General features: G+C 41.5%; 1 long non-coding RNA gene across 1 annotated transcript in view; it reads right to left on the minus strand.

The window, feature by feature from the left end:
• LOC144313737 (uncharacterized) overlaps nucleotides 1–17599 on the minus strand; it is a 66090-nt gene extending 48491 nt beyond the window's left edge. The window contains exon 1 of the long non-coding RNA XR_013379371.1: nucleotides 17463–17599. This is a non-coding gene — a long non-coding RNA (uncharacterized LOC144313737). The remainder of the gene's footprint in view (nucleotides 1–17462) is intronic.
• Nucleotides 17600–18634: the final 1035 nt, after the last annotated feature.

The raw sequence follows: 18634 nt of genomic DNA on the forward strand, positions 1-18634 counted from the left end.
TGAGAATTGTTGTACATATCCTCTGACCATTTGTTCCTTGGATGATTTATCTTATCCTTGCTAATTGGTATTAACTCTTCACATAATAAAAATGCCATTTACTTATATGTACAAAATGTTATCTCTGTTTGGTGTTTCTCTCTGAAGTTTCCTTTTTAACTCAAAGAATTTCTGTACTTTATAAGTCCTTTTTCCTGAAAGTGATAAAAAAGAAAATTAAAGATTGTATTTGAGAAAGAGAGAGAGCATGTGGGGGAGGGGCAGAGGGGGAGAGAGGAGCAGACTCCCTGCTGAGCAGGTGTGGTGGAGGGGGGCTCAATCCCAGGACCCCAGGATCAGGGATCATGACCTGAGCTAAAGGCAGATGCTTAACCAACTGAACCACCCAGGCACCCCCCAATAAGGTGATAAATTTATTCTCCTCTGGTTCGGATACAAAGAGCAATGTTGAGCTTGAGAGAAATGTTTTGTCAATGACAGAGCGGTATGAGCTTTCTGGAATCTGGGTGGGGATGTAGGTAGAGGAGAGACATTGTAGGGTCAGGGGTTCATCTCTGTTGGAAAGACAGGAAAGACATCAGAATCTGTGTAACTGAAGGTAAGGAGGGAAACAGAGAGAGAGAGAGAGAGAGATAAGAGGATGTCAGACCTCATTAAAGCTTTTTATCTACCTGGCAAGAAACTGAAGCAACGACTTAAAATGCAAGGTCCCAAAGGAAAAAAAAAAAATTAGACATGATAGTTTTCTTAACTGTATTTTTTTTTTTAATTTGACCAATATAGAGGCTGTTTCTTTAAAAGAATCTTTAAAAGAACACTTCCTCTTTCTGTGGGCCCTCTGTACTGCTTGGTCTGTTTATAAATTTACATGTGACCCCATGGCAGAAACAAATGAGAGCAGGCCCTATATACATGGTCCCATTTGATGTCAGAAAGTTTAATGTCAAGAGTTAATTGCCAGCTCCAGGTGCAAAACCACAAAAATCATTTGGATCAACCCATTTCAGCAACCCTAAACAACCAATTTCAGCTTTTTTTTGTTATGTTTTCTTAAACTTAAGATTTTGCAGTGAAAACACATGCACACAAGAGGTTTAGAACTGACCCATATATAGAATGAACTATGTGCCATTTACTAAGTAACCACAGATAATATAAAGGTGTAACTATACCCTACTTATTAACTCTGGAGAATGAATAGAGAAAGGCCCAACCTAGACTGGCACCACGTTCTTTTCTTATGTCAACATCCAGTGGGTCTGCCTTGGTGTCTATCCACAGTAGTCTAGTCCCGCTCTTGACCTGAGTCCCATCTCATGGCCCCTTCCTTTAATCTCAGGTAATATGTTCATTGCAGAGTTCTTTGTTCCTGTGACTAAAATTCAGCCTTAAAATCTAAACATATGTTATTGAACTCAGTGTCCACCAACAGGGTGAATAATCTTTCTATTTGCTACTAAAATGCAGCACTTTGGGAGATTTCCGTTATTTCAAGGCAAATGCACATTGCCTCCACAAAAAATGCAGCCTTCTTTGTACTAAATAATGGGAGGAGTCTTGACATTGTCCTGATTTGAGAAGGAAAGATTTCACATTTTCGTCTAATCCTCTTCCCAGTAATACTAAAGTTATTTAGTTGGTTATGTCCCAAGCTCTATTATTACAAGCCCCCTCCCTCCCCAGCTTCCCTAGCTTTGGGAGCAAGAGGCTGTTGGCCTGCTATTCGCCAGACTTTACTGTCAAATGGTAAAGCACCCCTCTGTTGTGGCCATATGCACAACTTTATGTGACAGTTACCTATTTTACTCGGTATACAGATTCCTAACTTGTCAAGGTGATAAATTAGAGCCCAAATTACTTTTATAAGACCCAAAACAGGGGCACCTGAGTGGCTCAGTGGTTGAGTGTCTGCCTTTGGCTCAGGTCATGATCCCAGGGTCCTGGGATCGAATCCCGCCTCAGGCTCCCTGCAAGGAGCCTGCTTCTCCCTCTGCCTGTGTCTCTGCCTCTCTCTGTGTGTGTCTTAGATAAATAAATAAATAAATAAATAAATAAATAAATAAATAAATAAATACCAAAGTATTCAGACAAAAGAATGTGTAGATGTGAACAATCGTCTGATCGCCTCGGCTCCTGTGAAGCCTTGAACTTTCTTATTATATTAGTTGGTGCAATAGGGAGGCTCAGTACAACATTGCAACAAGTCTATCAGACATTCTCCAGACTCAGGCACAGGAAGGGATGGGAGTTTAGGGACAGAAATGCTAAGTGTGAAGTCAGACACATGAAATATATGTGGAGTCTGGACGGAAGTGGTGAACCGAAGGAGGACAGATAGGAGGTCAGGAAGAGTGTTCACAGTTAGAAAGCATTTCCAGAAGAATGGATTGGTATATTGCACAATATTTTATGGACCTTATCAGTTTCTTAATTATGTTCTGGTAGACTGTTTCAAGTTAAGACTACAGGAAAAAGTGGGAGACTTTTTATAAAATGAATCAATGAGAAAATTAGATTAACTTCACTAGAACTCAGTTTACAGTTATGAGTAAATGTGGGGGGACATATTTGCTCCATAAAGTAAAAGCATGTAAGGACCTGGATTCCATCTGAAATTAGATTTTAATCCTGAGATGCCAGGTTATGAAAATCCAAGGCAGGGCAGATTTTAATCCACTTGTAACTTTTTTTATGATCTGTGATTTATTACTGACTTTGACATTGATGCCGACACTTGGCTCCTTCGCCTACAAGCACGCTTTTGTTTCTTCCGTGCAAACAAAACCTCTGTTTTGCTCAATGTCTTGAAAAGTGGTCAGGTCCTTCAGCAGAGGCTGAATTCTTCTTCATCCTCAAAGGTAAAGTTGACCTGTCTTAATAAGTCAAGTGACACTAAAATGCTTCCAAACAGTGACTCCTGATGGGACGTCTCCTAAAGGGTACCTGAGAACAGACTACAGCAAGACCCTGCTGGGGGTGTTTGTGATGCCTGAACTAGGGAGCCACTGCAACCATGGGCTGCCCAGCCCAAGGACCTGGACAACACATGAAAGACACAGAATTAGTGAAGGCATCTGAGTGCATGATGGCAGTGTGACTTTAACTTACATGAAAGAGAGAAATAGGCCTTATAATTTAAGATGCTTTTCATTGGACTATTACTTTCAGCTGCAAGCATTATTCTGCTATAGGTAGTGTATAGTTTAGACACTGTCAGTGTATAGACTCTTCATCCGTTTTCCATCTTCATTTGCAACAGAAAAAAATCTTCAAATTTATCCCACAACACAATGAGATTTTTCAGGGATTTAATCAATAATAATGGAATATGTAGTTCTGTGCCTATTTCTATTTGAATTCACTCAGTTTTAGAAGAGTGAAATTTATTCTCTTCTGCATCTCAAGCCTATAACTGAAATTTTAATTTCATGTGTAGCTGTTGTTAGAAGTTCATGTTTAGAAATTGTTAGCATATTGTGATCCAGTATTGCTAATTGAGCTCATTGAGCTTATTAAAAACTATTAGCAAGACATAAGCAACGTTTAATATACTCATCATAAAATTAAGAGCCATTGCATCAATGAGATTTCCTAATTGGCCAAAAGGATTCTTATTTGGAATTTATACTCTTTCCTTTCTGTGAACAACCAGTGATGGGTATCCCTGTGTGGCTAAACAGTTTAGCGCCTGCCTTCGGCCCAGGGTGTGATCCTGGAATCCTGGGATCGAGTTCCACATCAGGCTCCCTGCATGGAGCCTGCTTCTCCCTCTGCTGTGTCTCTCTGCTTCTCTCTCTCTCTCTCTCTCCCTGTGTGTGTCTCTCTCATGAATAAATAAATAAAATTAAAAAAAAAAAAAAAACAGTGAACTTCCATACTAGGTATCAGGATGATCCAGATGAAATTATCAATTTTACAGGTTAAAAATCATTGAAAATCTTCAATTTCATAAGATTCCACCTATGAAATTTAAAACTTATCCACTGTCCACATCTTTACAAATTACTTCGAAAATTCTTAAGTATAAAGACTATGCCTATGCCTCATTAAAACTGATCATTTCTAGGCCATTAATTAACAATTTTATAAGATGGTATCAATAAATGACTAGGTAAGCTCATTTCATGAAGTTTTTCTCAAAGCCAATATTTCTGTGGATTTTTTTTTTTTTTTTTTTGCTGACATTCTTTTGGATCTGTCAAAATGAAAGCTACATTTTTTAGCTTCCACTTATGTTTTAAAACCAATATGAACTTTGACAAACCTCAAAACATTTCCTGTTGCATATGCCACATGGTTTACAATGTAATAATTCCCTCATATTTGCCTCATATATGTCATAGAGTGACTAAAATATAATATCTGCACCCTTCACCCTCAAACAACTGAATTATAAAGATGTCTCATTATCTCAGCCTTTCAGTAAGCTCATCAGGGGTGTTGCTTGCTCATTCTCAGATTCTTCTCTGAACTGTATACTCAGATAAGGACTTTAGTTATCTTTTCATTAGAGACTGAACAAAGTTTAATAATTCTTCCCGAGGTGTCAGGTTTCTCCCTCATCTGTGAAGATACAACTTCTATGTTGCTTTTAGGAGCATTTAAATCACCAGACTTCAATTTGGAGGTGTAATACTCCAGTAAATAGTAAGCTCTGTGAGGTTAGTTATTGTGAGTTATTGTTCACCATTGTGCACACAGAACCTAATACAGGATCTGCCTCAGTGTAGATATTCACTAAATATTCATTAAAAATCAAAACAGAAATGAAGCTTTTCTATGGCTCTGCTGGTCAAGGCTACTCATTTTCTTCGTATAGACCTGAACCATGTGAAATGGTCATTTCTGTAGACCAAGAACCAAACGTTGGCAACTTGATATAGTTCAACCTAACAAGGAATGGAGGCCCAGAAAGTTTAAGGTTTAAGTTATAAATTGGCAATGCTGAAATTAAGGTATGTGCTCTTTCCACCTAGCCTTATTTAATCAAGAAAGAAGAGTCCACACTGTTGCTATGGTAACAGCATGGTTGATCATCTGTGTCCTATTTGTAGCATATATGCTAGTGAGTAACTTGTCATCATGAGAAGCCAACAGTCCACACCCCTCTGAACAGGCTGCTTGACTTCCAGGAAGGTGCCAGTCTCACTCCCTTTCCTCCACCTGGCTGCATGCCAGGGGCACTACCCCGACCTGAGTGTGGCAGAGACAGCAGCTGGCTGTGAAATGCTGTCTGCAGTGTCACTGCTGACATGCCTAGAATTATAGATACCTTAGGGGTCACCCTAAGGAAGAGGAAATTGAACCTGGAGAGATGAAACAATGTGCTCAGGGGCATGCAATAGGCTCAAGTTCACACAGCTTGCTTGCCCAAGGGTAGCAACACCAGCAGATGGCACATTTTGCTGAGGAGCTCAGATTCTTCACAAATTTTCCAGGGTATGGGTTTTACACCCTACAAACCTAGAGACAGCTGACTCAGTGACCCTTCTGGTTAGCAGGATCTGCCTGTTTCAGAACCAACCTGCCTGTGGCTTTCTTCTGACTGAGGTGCTCTCTCCGGCAGACTCCCCCTTGGCTCCAGCCAACTTCGTTTAGGGAGGAGAACCCACCCTGAGGAAGTGTTGCCTCAATAATCAGAGTGCTTCACTCCAATATTTTGAGTTCTCTCTCTTTCTCTCTCACTCTCTTTTAAATTTTATTTATTTGAGAGAGAGCAAAAGCATGAGCAGGGGGAGTAACAGAGGAAGAGGGAGAAGTAGACTCCCTGCTGAGCAGGAAGCCAGACTTGGGGATGGATCCCAGGACCCTGAGATCATGACCTGAGCTGAAGGCAGAGACTTAACTGACTGAGCCTCCCCGGCACCCCTTGAGCAGTTTTGTTGGTTTGTCCTGCACCTCAAGCTCCTGTGGATCTCCTATGGGTCTCCTGGTTCCTGTGCTTCAGGTTTGGGTCTCCCACCTCATTCTGCTGTCTGAGATGCATCCACAGGCTGTTTTCCAACTTCTTTTCCTGATTCAAGTCCTTTGTCTTTGCCCCCATTCTGACTTAGTATCTTCCTCTAACCCCCACCTCCATACCTACAGAACCCTTCAAGCTTTGTTTTGAATTTCCTGTCCCTATGGACATAGGACAACCTAAACTCCAGGGAAACACAGCTTTGCCACTCACAGGAGTGCCTTTCTTTAGAATTCATCTTGATTTCTCCTCCTCATAAGGAGAGTTGTAATTTTAGCCGCACACACATGGTAAAAACATGGGGGTGTTTGAGGATTACTAATAGTGGTTGTGCTTACATTACAGTCTCCAGTTTGTGAAGCACTTATCACACCTATACAAAAGCATTCAGAATGTCCTAGAAGTCTAGAGTCAGAAGGATCTTCCAAGGTCTACTTGCTAATGCTGGCTGGAGTGTAGACCAGTAGTGGGTTTGAGATCATTTGGAAAAAATTCAATTTATGGACTCCATTCAGAAAATCTGAATCAGTGGCTCTGTATATTATAAGAACCTGTTCTTCTCATACCCCATGTGGTTTTGATGAATATCAGGTTTAGAGACCACAGATACACTCTATCTTCATCTCCGAAGGATGGTTGGGTAGCTTCCAATTAAGCATCACCTATGTAAGAAAACTTCCTGTTACAAAAGGCCATATCCACTCTGTTGAGTGCCTGTCATTGTTGGGAAGTTTGTCTGAACTTTTACCTATCAGATTATCAACACAATTCAAATAAGATTCAATAATCTGACATTCCAGAGTTCTCAGTCATACCTTGGAGAATCTCAACAAATGCCAATAATCCCTCTCTTGGTGAAAAATCATATTTTTTTCAATTTGGGAAATTTTAATATTGTAACTGATCAAAGGACAACAGGTTCCTAATTGCATTATTTGTATCCTTCAGGAAAGCTCACAATGGTTAGAAATGGGAAGGGAGGAAATGTTTTTGAGACTCATGTTTTTGTTCCTCCTTCTCTTTCTGCCTGAAGACATGGAGGTCCTGACAAGTCAGTGTTTTCCTAACAAAATAGAGTGACTACGGTTCCAGAACCAAAGCCCAGTTGGCTTCATCATAAACAAATGCTCAAGTGGATGCATTTCCCACAGTTTCTGGAGCCATCCTGGAGGAAGGCCCTCAGGTGAGTGCCATCTAAGTTGGTGATCACAGTGCCAGAGGAAGTTCTCAAAAACCTGCTTTCCATAGCAGAAGGCATTGAGACTGGCCAACCTTTTTGAGTCATTGTGGGGCTTTATTTATAGAAACAAAGGGAAAAGAATTGGAAAATACACAAATAAACAAATGAATGTACAATAAACTTCTCCTATTAAGGTTTCAGTGGAATGGTTGCCATGAAATTATACTAATGAGGAACAGATACTGAAACAAACCTTCCATCTTACAGAACGTGTCAATCTGCTGTAGCAAGGCTAATCATTCCCCAGGTGCCCACAACCTCTTATCTATCTGCAGACTGCATTAACCCTCTGAGTCACCCTAGGACATTCCCATCCCCATGTCTCAGGAAGCACTGTTATCATCTTCAGAGACCCTCAACCCACCAATATAAATGACCTGGCCCAGTCCCTGAAATCTGTAATGAACCCTATAAAAGGGGGAGGGCCCACCTTACCAGAGCAAACAGGTGACTTTTAATGAACACTTAATGTCACAAAACATAGCTAAAATCCAGCATTTCCATTATGTGTCTGATAATAGGAATCACCCAGGGTGCTTGTTAAAAACATTAATTCACACACTCTATCCCCCCAAAACTACTAAAGCAGATTTTTCGAGGGACAAGCCCTCTGCTCTGCAGACCAGAAGAACCAGCATTACCTGGAAATTTGTTAGTAACACACCCTAAGGCTCAATCTCAAAATGGCTGTGCCAGAGTCTACACCTGAATCCCAGGTGATACTCATGTGTATATAAGTTTGAGAAGTGCTACTGTCAACCAGTTCTTGAATGCTGAGGTTTGTGTCCCTGGCCTCATGTTAGAATCACTTGTTGCTTCATTTGGCTGTTTGCTGGTTTGATAGTGATACAATGACCAGGTCGGGGTAGCAACTGGACAGATTTGTTTTTGTTTTATTTAAGTTACACTAATGTGCTGCCCCTATTAGGCAACCACTCATTAGGGAAAGCTAAATAGGAAAGAACAGTACTCCAACTGGTTGCATGACAGAGGGTCCGCCAGCTTGAACAGCTCGGTTACTCCAGCTCCTACCTAAACCTTCACACTCAATTAACTCATCTCCTATGTACTGTACATGTGTTCCATAGAAGACAGACACAGGTACTATAGGGTACGCAGATGCACAACATTCAAAACTTAGAATTCATCAAGGAGCAATGCAATGCACATAGTTTATCAGACAGAAAGGGTTCTGGGCAAGTTCAAATTTGCACACATACATACACACGTACACACGCACACACTTTTTTCTACAGGGAGCAAAAGAGTTTCAGGGAGAATCTTGTTTAATCATAAATTAAATGATGTATAGGATCTAGGCAGGTGGAGATGGGGAAAAGCTTTCTCGGCACATTGACTAAATATAAAAACAATTAGCCAAGAACAGCCAAGTATTTTTCAGCTTCAAACCCCTGTGAGGCTTTCTTTATATCACTGAAGATATAGATACCGACACATACACATGCACATAAATACATATATGCATACACCATCACATGCATACTTAAAAAGCTTAAAATGTAAAAGGGATGGGGCGCCTGGATGGCTCAGTGGGTTAAGCATCTGTCTTCAGCTCAGACTACGATCTCAAGGTCCTGGGATAGAGCCCTGCATCGGGCTCAGCAGGGAGCCTGCTTCTCCTTATGCTGCTCCCTCTGCTTATACTCTCTCTCAAATAAATAAATAAAATATAAGTGAATGAATAAATATAAATAAAAGAAAAGAAAATGTAAAAGGGAAATATAGATAAGAGTGTTTACTTGTCTCTCCAGGACAATAAGAAATGGTGTTCTTTTAGGCTTTACTGTCTGAGCCTATTTTCCTCTTCTCAGTGAACTTGAATGCCACTGAGCTGTCAACCCTCTACCCTTATCACCCCAGCAGAATGGCCAGCAGTGGCCTGGCACTTACAAACTGCACTAGACAAACTTGTTCCTTCCTAGTGATTTCTAGAGAGAAGACCAGAATCTACATAGAGCTAAATGTATTTACTTAAGATACCAAGGTTTGGGCTGAACACATAAGATTTGCCTTGTCAGGTGACCTTGAGAGAAGGCGCAATTTAAACAAGTACCCTCAAGGAAAAGAAAAAAGTTCGGAGAGCCAAGAATCTCTTGAAACTCTGTGCACATTGCAACCCCAGACATGAGTGAAAACAGAGAAACCAGCTTCATTACCAGACACAGGAACTTGAGGATCACTTCTAGTCCTTCAAAGGCAGTTTCTAAAAAGTGGTCTGTACTGAAGCCCTCGGGTTTCCTGTGCCCGTTGGAATCAGCAAGGCCAAGGAGTTTCAAAAGCAGGAACTTTTTCAAAAAAAAAGTTTTAAGTAGGTCACTCCGTGTACCAGACCTTGAGTAATTTTGGCTGCTGGCCGGTGCCAGAGCTCACACCACTGTGCATTTGATCCGAATCAGGTTACCTTTTTGTTCTGTCAGTGAAACTCTGGCAAGGGTCCATCCACAAACACAGACAGAGACACCACCCAAGTTCTCCATGAGGGCCATCTATACCCACCAACCAAGAAACTATCACAATGGTCTAAATGACCAGGTTTCCAACCCAATCCTCAGTAACTATACACATTCTCTTTAAATATTTCAGATTAGAGGGGGGCCTTGGTGGCTCAGTCAGTTAAGCATCTGACTCTTGATTTCGGCTCAGGTCATCTTCTCAAGGTTGTGAGATGGAGACCCACGTCAGTTCCATGTTCAGCACAGAGTCTACTTGGAATTCTCTCTCTCTCCCTCTCTTTTACCTCTCCTCACTTACTCTCTAAAAAAATAAATAAAATCTTTTTAAAAAGCCATTAAATATTTCAGTTTAGAGTATAAAGACAGCTCAGAGTTCTTCCCTGAATCTCTCTTCCCTGTCTCCTCATACATCATTATATACCAGGTTCAGTTAAACAATGGTAATGAGGTAGGGATGATGCAGGTGAACCTGATCGCTTGTCTTCCTGAAGAGGGTGATACCCATCTCTTCCCATCAAGAGTTAGCACTACCTCTAGTTAGTTCATCCTACATTTACTATAATCCAACCTTCTGATTTACTTAACTATAAGTATCGATCCATCCAAACCATTCAATATTTATTGAGTACTTCTTAAACTTCAGGCACTGTTTCTCTACAGGGAAAGCTTGAGGGAAAGCTAGCTGAAGAGCTCCAATAAAACAAAGTCTTGGTAACAGGGTGTCCTTTGCAGGTAGCAACTCAGAATCAAAATGGAGAAACAGACTGCAGATCCTGCCAGCATCCTAAGTCATAATTTGGCTCCATTTTATTGGACTTATTAATGCAGAACATCAGACATAATGACATTCAAATGGTCATACCAAAATATATGCAACAGCAAGTAAACATGGGTTAGAGATTATTTGCCAGTTTGGATACTACCTGCCTCATTGCCTCTATATTAGAAAATAGAAACTTGACCATAGGGAGGGGAGGAGCAAGATGGCGGAAGAGTAGGGTCTCCAAATCACCTGTCTCCACCAAACTACCTAGAAAACCTTCAAATTATCCTGAAAATCTATGAATTCGGCCTGAGATTCAAAGAGAGACCAGCTGGAATGCTACAGTGAGAAGAGTTCGCGCATCTATCAAGGTAGGAAGACGGGGAAAAAGAAATAAAGGAACAAAGGCCTCCAAGGGGGAGGGGCCCCGCGAGGAGCCGGGCTGAGGCCGGGGCAAGTGTCCCCAGGACAGGAGAGCCCCGTCCCGGAGACGCAGGAGCTGCACCGACCTTCCCGGGGGAAAGGGGCTCGCGGGGAGTTGGAGCAGGACCCAGGAGGGCGAGGATGCCCTCGGGCTCCCGGGGACAGTAACAGCAACTGCGCGCCCAGGAGAGTGCGCCGAGCTCCCTAAGGGCTGCAGCGCGCACGGTGGGACCCGGCGGGACCCGGAGCAGCTGAAGGGGCTCGGGGGCGGCTCCGCGGAGGGGGCTGCGGGGCCCCGGGAGCAGCTCGGAGGGGCTCGGGCAGAAGAAGAGGCTCCGTGCGGAGGGGCCTGCGCGGTTCCAGGAGCAGCTCGGAGGGGCTCGGGCGGCAGCTCCGCGGAGGGGGTTGCGCGGCCCGGGAGCGCGAATCCACCAGCGCAGGCTCCGGAGCACAGGGCGCCGGGACACAGCCCAGGATCCCGCCTCCCCCGGGACAGGCAGAGGCCGGGAGGGCCCAGGACAGCAAGGACGCTCCTGCCCCAGCTGAGCAGAGCAGCGGCCCCGCCCCGGAGCCTCCAGGCCCTGCAGACTGAGTTCCTGCCGGAGCTGAATCCAGGTTTCCAGAGCTGCACCGCCACTGGGGCTGTTCCTCCTGCGGCCTCACGGGGTAAACAACCCCCACTGAGCCCTGCACCAGGCAGGGGCAGAGCAGCTCCCCCAACTGCTAACACCTGAAAATCAGCACAACAGGCCCCTCCCCCAGAACACCAGCTACACGGACAACTTCCAGGAGAAGCCAAGGGACTTAAAGAACACAGAATCAGAAGATACTCCCCCGTGGTTCTTTTTTTGTTTGTTTGTTTTTGTTTTTGTTTTTGTTTTTGTTTTGTTTTGCTTTTTTATTTGTTTCCTTCCCCCACCCCCTTTTTTTTCTCCTTTCTTTTTCTTTCTCTTTTTCTTCTTTTTTTTTTTTTTCTTTTTTCGTTTTTCTTTCTTTTTCTTCCCTTTTTTTTTTCTCTTTCTCTTTTCTTTCCTTCTTTCTCTCCTCTCTTTTTCTCTTTTTCCCAATACAACTTGCTTTTGGCCACTCTGCACTGAGCAAAATGACTAGAAGGAAAACCTCACCTCAAAAGAAAGAATCAGAAACAGTCCTCTCTCCCACAGAGTTACAAAATCTGGATTACAATTCAATGTCAGAAAGCCAATTCAGAAGCACTATTATACAGCTACTGGTGGCTCTAGAAAAAAGTATAAAGGACTCAAGAGACTTCATGACTGCAGAATTTAGAGCTAATCAGGCAGAAATTAAAAACCAATTGAATGAGATGCAATCCAAACTAGAAGTCCTAACGACGAGGGTTAACGAGGTGGAAGAACGAGTGAGTGACCTAGAAGACAAGTTGACAGCAAAGAGGGAAACTGAGGAAAAAAGAGACAAACAATTAAAAGACCATGAAGATAGATTAAGGGAAATAAACGACAGCCTGAGGAAGAAAAACCTACGTTTAATTGGGGTTCCCGAGGGCGCCGAAAGGGACAGAGGGCCAGAATATGTATTTGAACAAATTCTAGCTGAAAACTTTCCTAATCTGGGAAGGGAAACAGGCATTCAGATCCAGGAAATAGAGAGATCCCCCCCTAAAATCAATAAAAACCGTTCAACACCTCGACATTTAATTGTGAAGCTTGCAAATTCCAAAGATAAGGAGAAGATCCTTAAAGCAGCAAGAGACAAGAAATCCCTGACTTTTATGGGGAGGAGTATTAGGGTAACAGCAGACCTCTCCACAGAGACCTGGCAGGCCAGAAAGGGCTGGCAGGATATATTCAGGGTCCTAAATGAAAAGAACATGCAACCAAGAATACTTTATCCAGCAAGGCTCTCATTCAAAATGGAAGGAGAGATAAAGAGCTTCCAAGACAGGCAGCAACTAAAAGAATATGTGACCTCCAAACCAGCTCTGCAAGAAATTTTAAGGGGGCCTCTTAAAATTCCCCTTTAAGAAGAAGTTCAGTGGAACAGTCCACAAAAACAAAGACTGAATAGATATCATGATGACACTAAACTCATATCTCTCAATAGTAACTCTGAATGTGAACGGGCTTAATGACCCCATCAAAAGGCGCAGGGTTTCAGACTGGATAAAAAAGCAGGACCCATCTATTTGCTGTCTACAAGAGACTCATTTTAGACAGAAGGACACCTACAGCCTGAAAATAAAAGGTTGGAGAACCATTTACCATTCGAATGGTCCTCAAAAGAAAGCAGGGGTAGCCATCCTTATATCAGATAAACTAAAATTTACCCCAAAGACTGTAGTGAGAGATGAAGAGGGACACTATATCATACTTAAAGGATCTATTCAACAAGAGGACTTAACAATCCTCAATATATATGCTCCGAATGTGGGAGCTGCCAAATATATAAATCAATTATTAACCAAAGTGAAGAAATACTTAGATAATAATACACTTATACTTGGTGACTTCAATCTAGCTCTTTCTATACTCGATAGGTCTTCTAAGCAAAACATCTCCAAAGAAACGAGAGCTTTAAATGATACACTGGACCAGATGGATTTCACAGATATCTACAGAACTTTACATCCAAACTCAACTGAATACACATTCTTCTCAAGCGCACATGGAACTTTCTCCAGAATAGACCACATATTGGGTCACAAATCGGGTCTGAACCGATACCAAAAGATTGGGATTGTCCCCTGCATATTCTCGGACCATAATGCCTTGAAATTAGAACTAAATCACAACAAGAAGTTTGGAAGGACCTCAAACACATGGAGGTTAAGGACCATCCTGCTAAAAGATAAAAGGGTCAACCAGGAAATTAAGGAAGAATTAAAAAGATTCATGGAAACTAATGAGAATGAAGATACAACCGTTCAAAATCTTTGGGATGCAGCAAAAGCAGTCCTAAGGGGGAAATACATCGCAATACAAGCATCCATTCAAAAACTGGAAAGAACTCAAATACAAAAGCTAACCTTACACATAAAGGAGCTAGAGAAAAAACAGCAAATAGATCCTACACCCAAGAGAAGAAGGGAGCTAATAAAGATTCGAGCAGAACTCAACGAAATCGAGACCAGAAGAACTGTGGAACAGATCAACAGAACCAGGAGTTGGTTCTTTGAAAGAATTAATAAGATAGATAAACCATTAGCCAGCCTTATTAAAAAGAAGAGAGAGAAGACTCAAATTAATAAAATCATGAATGAGAAAGGAGAGATCACTACCAACACCAAGGAAATACAAACGATTTTAAAAACCTATTATGAACAGCTATACGCCAATAAATTAGGCAATCTAGAAGAAATGGACGCATTCCTGGAAAGCCACAAACTACCAAAACTGGAACAGGAAGAAATAGAAAACCTGAACAGGCCAATAACCAGGGAGGAAATTGAAGCAGTCATCAAAAACCTCCCAAGACACAAGAGTCCAGGGCCAGATGGCTTCCCAGGAGAATTTTATCAAACGTTTAAAGAAGAAATCATACCTATTCTCCTAAAGCTGTTTGGAAAGATAGAAAGAGATGGAGTACTTCCAAATTCGTTCTATGAAGCCAGCATCACCTTAATTCCAAAGCCAGACAAAGACCCCGCCAAAAAGGAGAATTACAGACCAATATCCCTGATGAACATGGATGCAAAAATTCTCAACAAGATACTGGCCAATAGGATCCAACAGTACATTAAGAAAATTATTCACCATGACCAAGTAGGATTTATCCCTGGGACACAAGGCTGGTTCAACACCCGTAAAACAATCAATGTGATTCATCATATCAGCAAGAGAAAAACCAAGAACCATATGATCCTCTCATTGGATGCAGAGAAAGCATTTGACAAAATACAGCATCCATTCCTGATCAAAACTCTTCAGAGTGTAGGGATAGAGGGAACATTCCTCGACATCTTAAAAGCCATCTATGAAAAGCCCACAGCAAATATCATTCTCAATGGGGAAGCACTGGGAGCCTTTCCCCTAAGATCAGGAACAAGACAGGGATGTCCACTCTCACCACTGCTATTCAACATAGTACTGGAAGTCCTAGCCTCAGCAATCAGACAACAAAAAGACATTAAAGGCATTCAAATTGGCAAAGAAGAAGTCAAACTCTCCCTCTTCGCCGATGACATGATACTCTACATAGAAAACCCAAAAGTCTCCACCCCAAGATTGCTAGAACTCATACAGCAATTCGGTAGCGTGGCAGGATACAAAATCAATGCCCAGAAGTCAGTGGCATTTCTATACACTAACAATGAGACTGAAGAAAGAGAAATTAAGGAGTCAATCCCATTTACAATTGCACCCAAAAGTATAAGATACCTAGGAATAAACCTCACCAAAGATGTAAAGGATCTATACCCTCAAAACTATAGAACACTTCTGAAAGAAATTGAGGAAGACACAAAGAGATGGAAAAATATTCCATGCTCATGGATTGGCAGAATTAATATTGTGAAAATGTCAATGTTACCCAGGGCAATATACACGTTTAATGCAATCCCTATCAAAATACCATGGACTTTCTTCAGAGAGTTAGAACAAATTATTTTAAGATTTGTGTGGAATCAGAAAAGACCCCGAATAGCCAGGGGAATTTTAAAAAAGAAAACCATATCTGGGGGCATCACAATGCCAGATTTCAGGTTGTACTACAAAGCTGTGGTCATCAAGACAGTGTGGTACTGGCACAAAAACAGACACATAGATCAGTGGAACAGAATAGAGAATCCAGAAGTGGACCCTGAACTTTATGGGCAACTAATGTTCGATAAAGGAGGAAAGACTATCCATTGGAAGAAAGACAGTCTCTTCAATAAATGGTGCTGGGAAAATTGGACATCCACATGCAGAAGAATGAAACTAGACCACTCTCTTTCACCATACACAAAGATAAACTCAAAATGGATGAAAGATCTAAATGTGAGACAAGATTCCATCAAAATCCTAGAGAAGAACACAGGCAACACCCTTTTTGAACTCGGCCATAGTAACTTCTTGCAAGATACATCCACGAAGGCAAAAGAAACAAAAGCAAAAATGAACTATTGGGACTTCATCAAGATAAGAAGCTTTTGCACAGCAAAGGATACAGTCAACAAAACTCAAAGACAACCTACAGAATGGGAGAAGATATTTGCAAATGACATATCAGATAAAGGGCTAGTTTCCAAGATCTATAAAGAACTTATTAAACTCAACACCAAAGAAACAAACAATCCAATCATGAAATGGGCAAAAGACATGAACAGAAATCTCACAGAAGAAGACATAGACATGGCCAACATGCACATGAGAAAATGCTCTGCATCACTTGCCATCAGGGAAATACAAATCAAAACCACAATGAGATACCACCTCACACCAGTGAGAATGGGAAAAATTAACAAGGCAGGAAACAACAAATGTTGGAGAGGATGTGGAGAAAAGGGAACCCTCTTACACTGTTGGTGGGAATGTGAACTTGTGCAGCCACTGTGGAAAACTGTGTGGAGGTTCCTCAAACAGTTAAAAATATACCTGCCCTACGACCCAGCAATTGCACTGTTGGGGATTTACCCCAAAGACACAAATGCAATGAAACGCTGGGACACCTGCACCCCGATGTTTCTAGCAGCAATGGCCACGATAGCCAAACTGTGGAAGGAGCCTCGGTGTCCAACGAAAGATGAATGGATAAAGAAGATGTGGTTTATGTATACAATGGAATATTACTCAGCTATTAGAAATGACAAATACCCACCATTTGCTTCAACGTGGATGGAACTGGAGGGTATTATGCTGAGTGAAGTAAGTCAGTCGGAGAAGGACAAACATTATATGTTCTCATTCATTTGGGGAATATAAATAATAGTGAAAGGGAAAATAAGGGAAGGGAGAAGAAATGTGTGGGAAATATCAGAAAGGGAGACAGAACGTAAAGACTGCTAACTCTGGGAAACGAACTAGGGGTGGTAGAAGGGGAGGAGGGCGGGGGGTGGGAGTGAATGGGTGACGGGCACTGGGTGTTATTCTGTATGTTAGTAAATTGAACACCAATAAAAAAAAAAAAAAAAAAAAAAATTAAAAAAAAAAAAAAAAAAAAAAAAAAAAAAAACTTGACCATAATTCAAAGTTTAAAAGCTTCTGGACTTTGGGGTAAAAAATACCTTTATGCTATCCAAAAAGTATGTATTTCATCTTTACTACTAAACCATCTTCATCCTTTCCCTGCATGGCATCATTCATCCTCATTGTTGGCATAACAGATGTAACTGACCTGCTTGCTTTGGAGGTGCTCAGAGGACAAGCTGTGAGCACCGTATAAACCACATATTTAAGTGAGAATGGGAAGGAATGAACACATTCGCTAAGACCAGGGCTTGTGTCCTGTTTAGGATTTGCAAATTCCCCATAAGAAAGAAGCGATTTTAGTGCTAAAGGTTCTTTTACATTAACCTTTATTCTCTATACCTAAAACGTACTGCCACCGTAAAGCATTATTTGTTTTCAGTGTTAAAAAAAACATAGTACTTGCCAATAAATGGTGACTACAAGGGCACAAAATCGCCTTTCAATAAAAAATTCTTACCTTGTACGTTTTCTAAACATGTTGGAGTCTTGGTTATTTGTTTTGGAGGGCATCTTGAATGCAGCTGAAGCAAAGCCAAAAAACTACAAAGCACAGGCAAAAGATGGGGAAGCTAAGGAGAGGGAGATAAACGTAAAATGAGAGATGTGCCTGACCTCCCTCCCTGCTTCAGGGAAATTTTTTGATTATCTTTCATGACATCTCTTCTCCAGCTTCTCAGACTAACTCACGGCTGACTTTTCCTATTTGCCAATTACCTACCGATCATTTCAGCTCCCAAGTGTCCTAAAAGAAGAGGGGGGCCAGATCCCAACTGGGCTTCTCTGGTTATGTTAGCTAGAGTCCAGCAAACCGAATGTCAAAATGTCTTAAGGTCATGGCAGAAAATTGAAAACATGGCAGCTTCTCAGTGACGCTGCCTCTCTGGGACACCCCATCTCAAATTTCAGCATCCCCTCAACATCCTCTATTCCACAATCCCCTTTTTTGTGTTATTCTTCCTCCTTAGCACATCCCATTGTCTAATCTGCCAATGATATACTTATTAACCTTGTTTATTGTTTGGTCTCCTCCACTGGGATAGAAGCTTCATAAGAGCAGGGATCTTTTTTTCTTTTCTTTTCCTTTCCTTTCCTTTCCTTTCCTTTCCTTTCCTTTCCTTTCCTTTCCTTTCCTTTCCTTTCCTTTCCTTTCCTTTCCTTTCCTCTCCTCTCCTTTCCTTTCCTTTCCTTTCCTTTCCTTTCCTTTCCTTTCCTTTCCTTTCTTTCCTTTCTTTTCTTTCCTTTTCTTTTAATTTCCCTTTCTTTTCTTCTTTTTTTGGTCTGTTTTATTCACTTTTGTATCCTCAGCCCTTAGAACAGTCTATCAAGAAATATTTGTTACATGAATAAATAGTTGACCTGGTCATTTCTAACAGAATTGATCCCCTGAAAGAATGTTTTTGTTTAAAAGGATGAGCCACTTCTTTAGGCAGACTCAGAGTAGGACCACCCTGCAAAATCTTCCATCTCAAGCAGCACATTTTAAATTGAATTAAGCCTGGCCTTTTAGGAAAACTGGTTTCTAAATCTGAGGGAGGAAGACACAGAGCAGAAGAAGAACGGGTCATATTCTGATGTGTCCCAAACAAGCAGCACTCTGGCCAGAAGGACTGAAAGTGTTGTTAATAGTTT

This window comes from Canis aureus, chromosome 5 (assembly GCF_053574225.1).
Source record: "Canis aureus isolate CA01 chromosome 5, VMU_Caureus_v.1.0, whole genome shotgun sequence".
Lineage (NCBI taxonomy): Eukaryota > Metazoa > Chordata > Mammalia > Carnivora > Canidae > Canis > Canis aureus.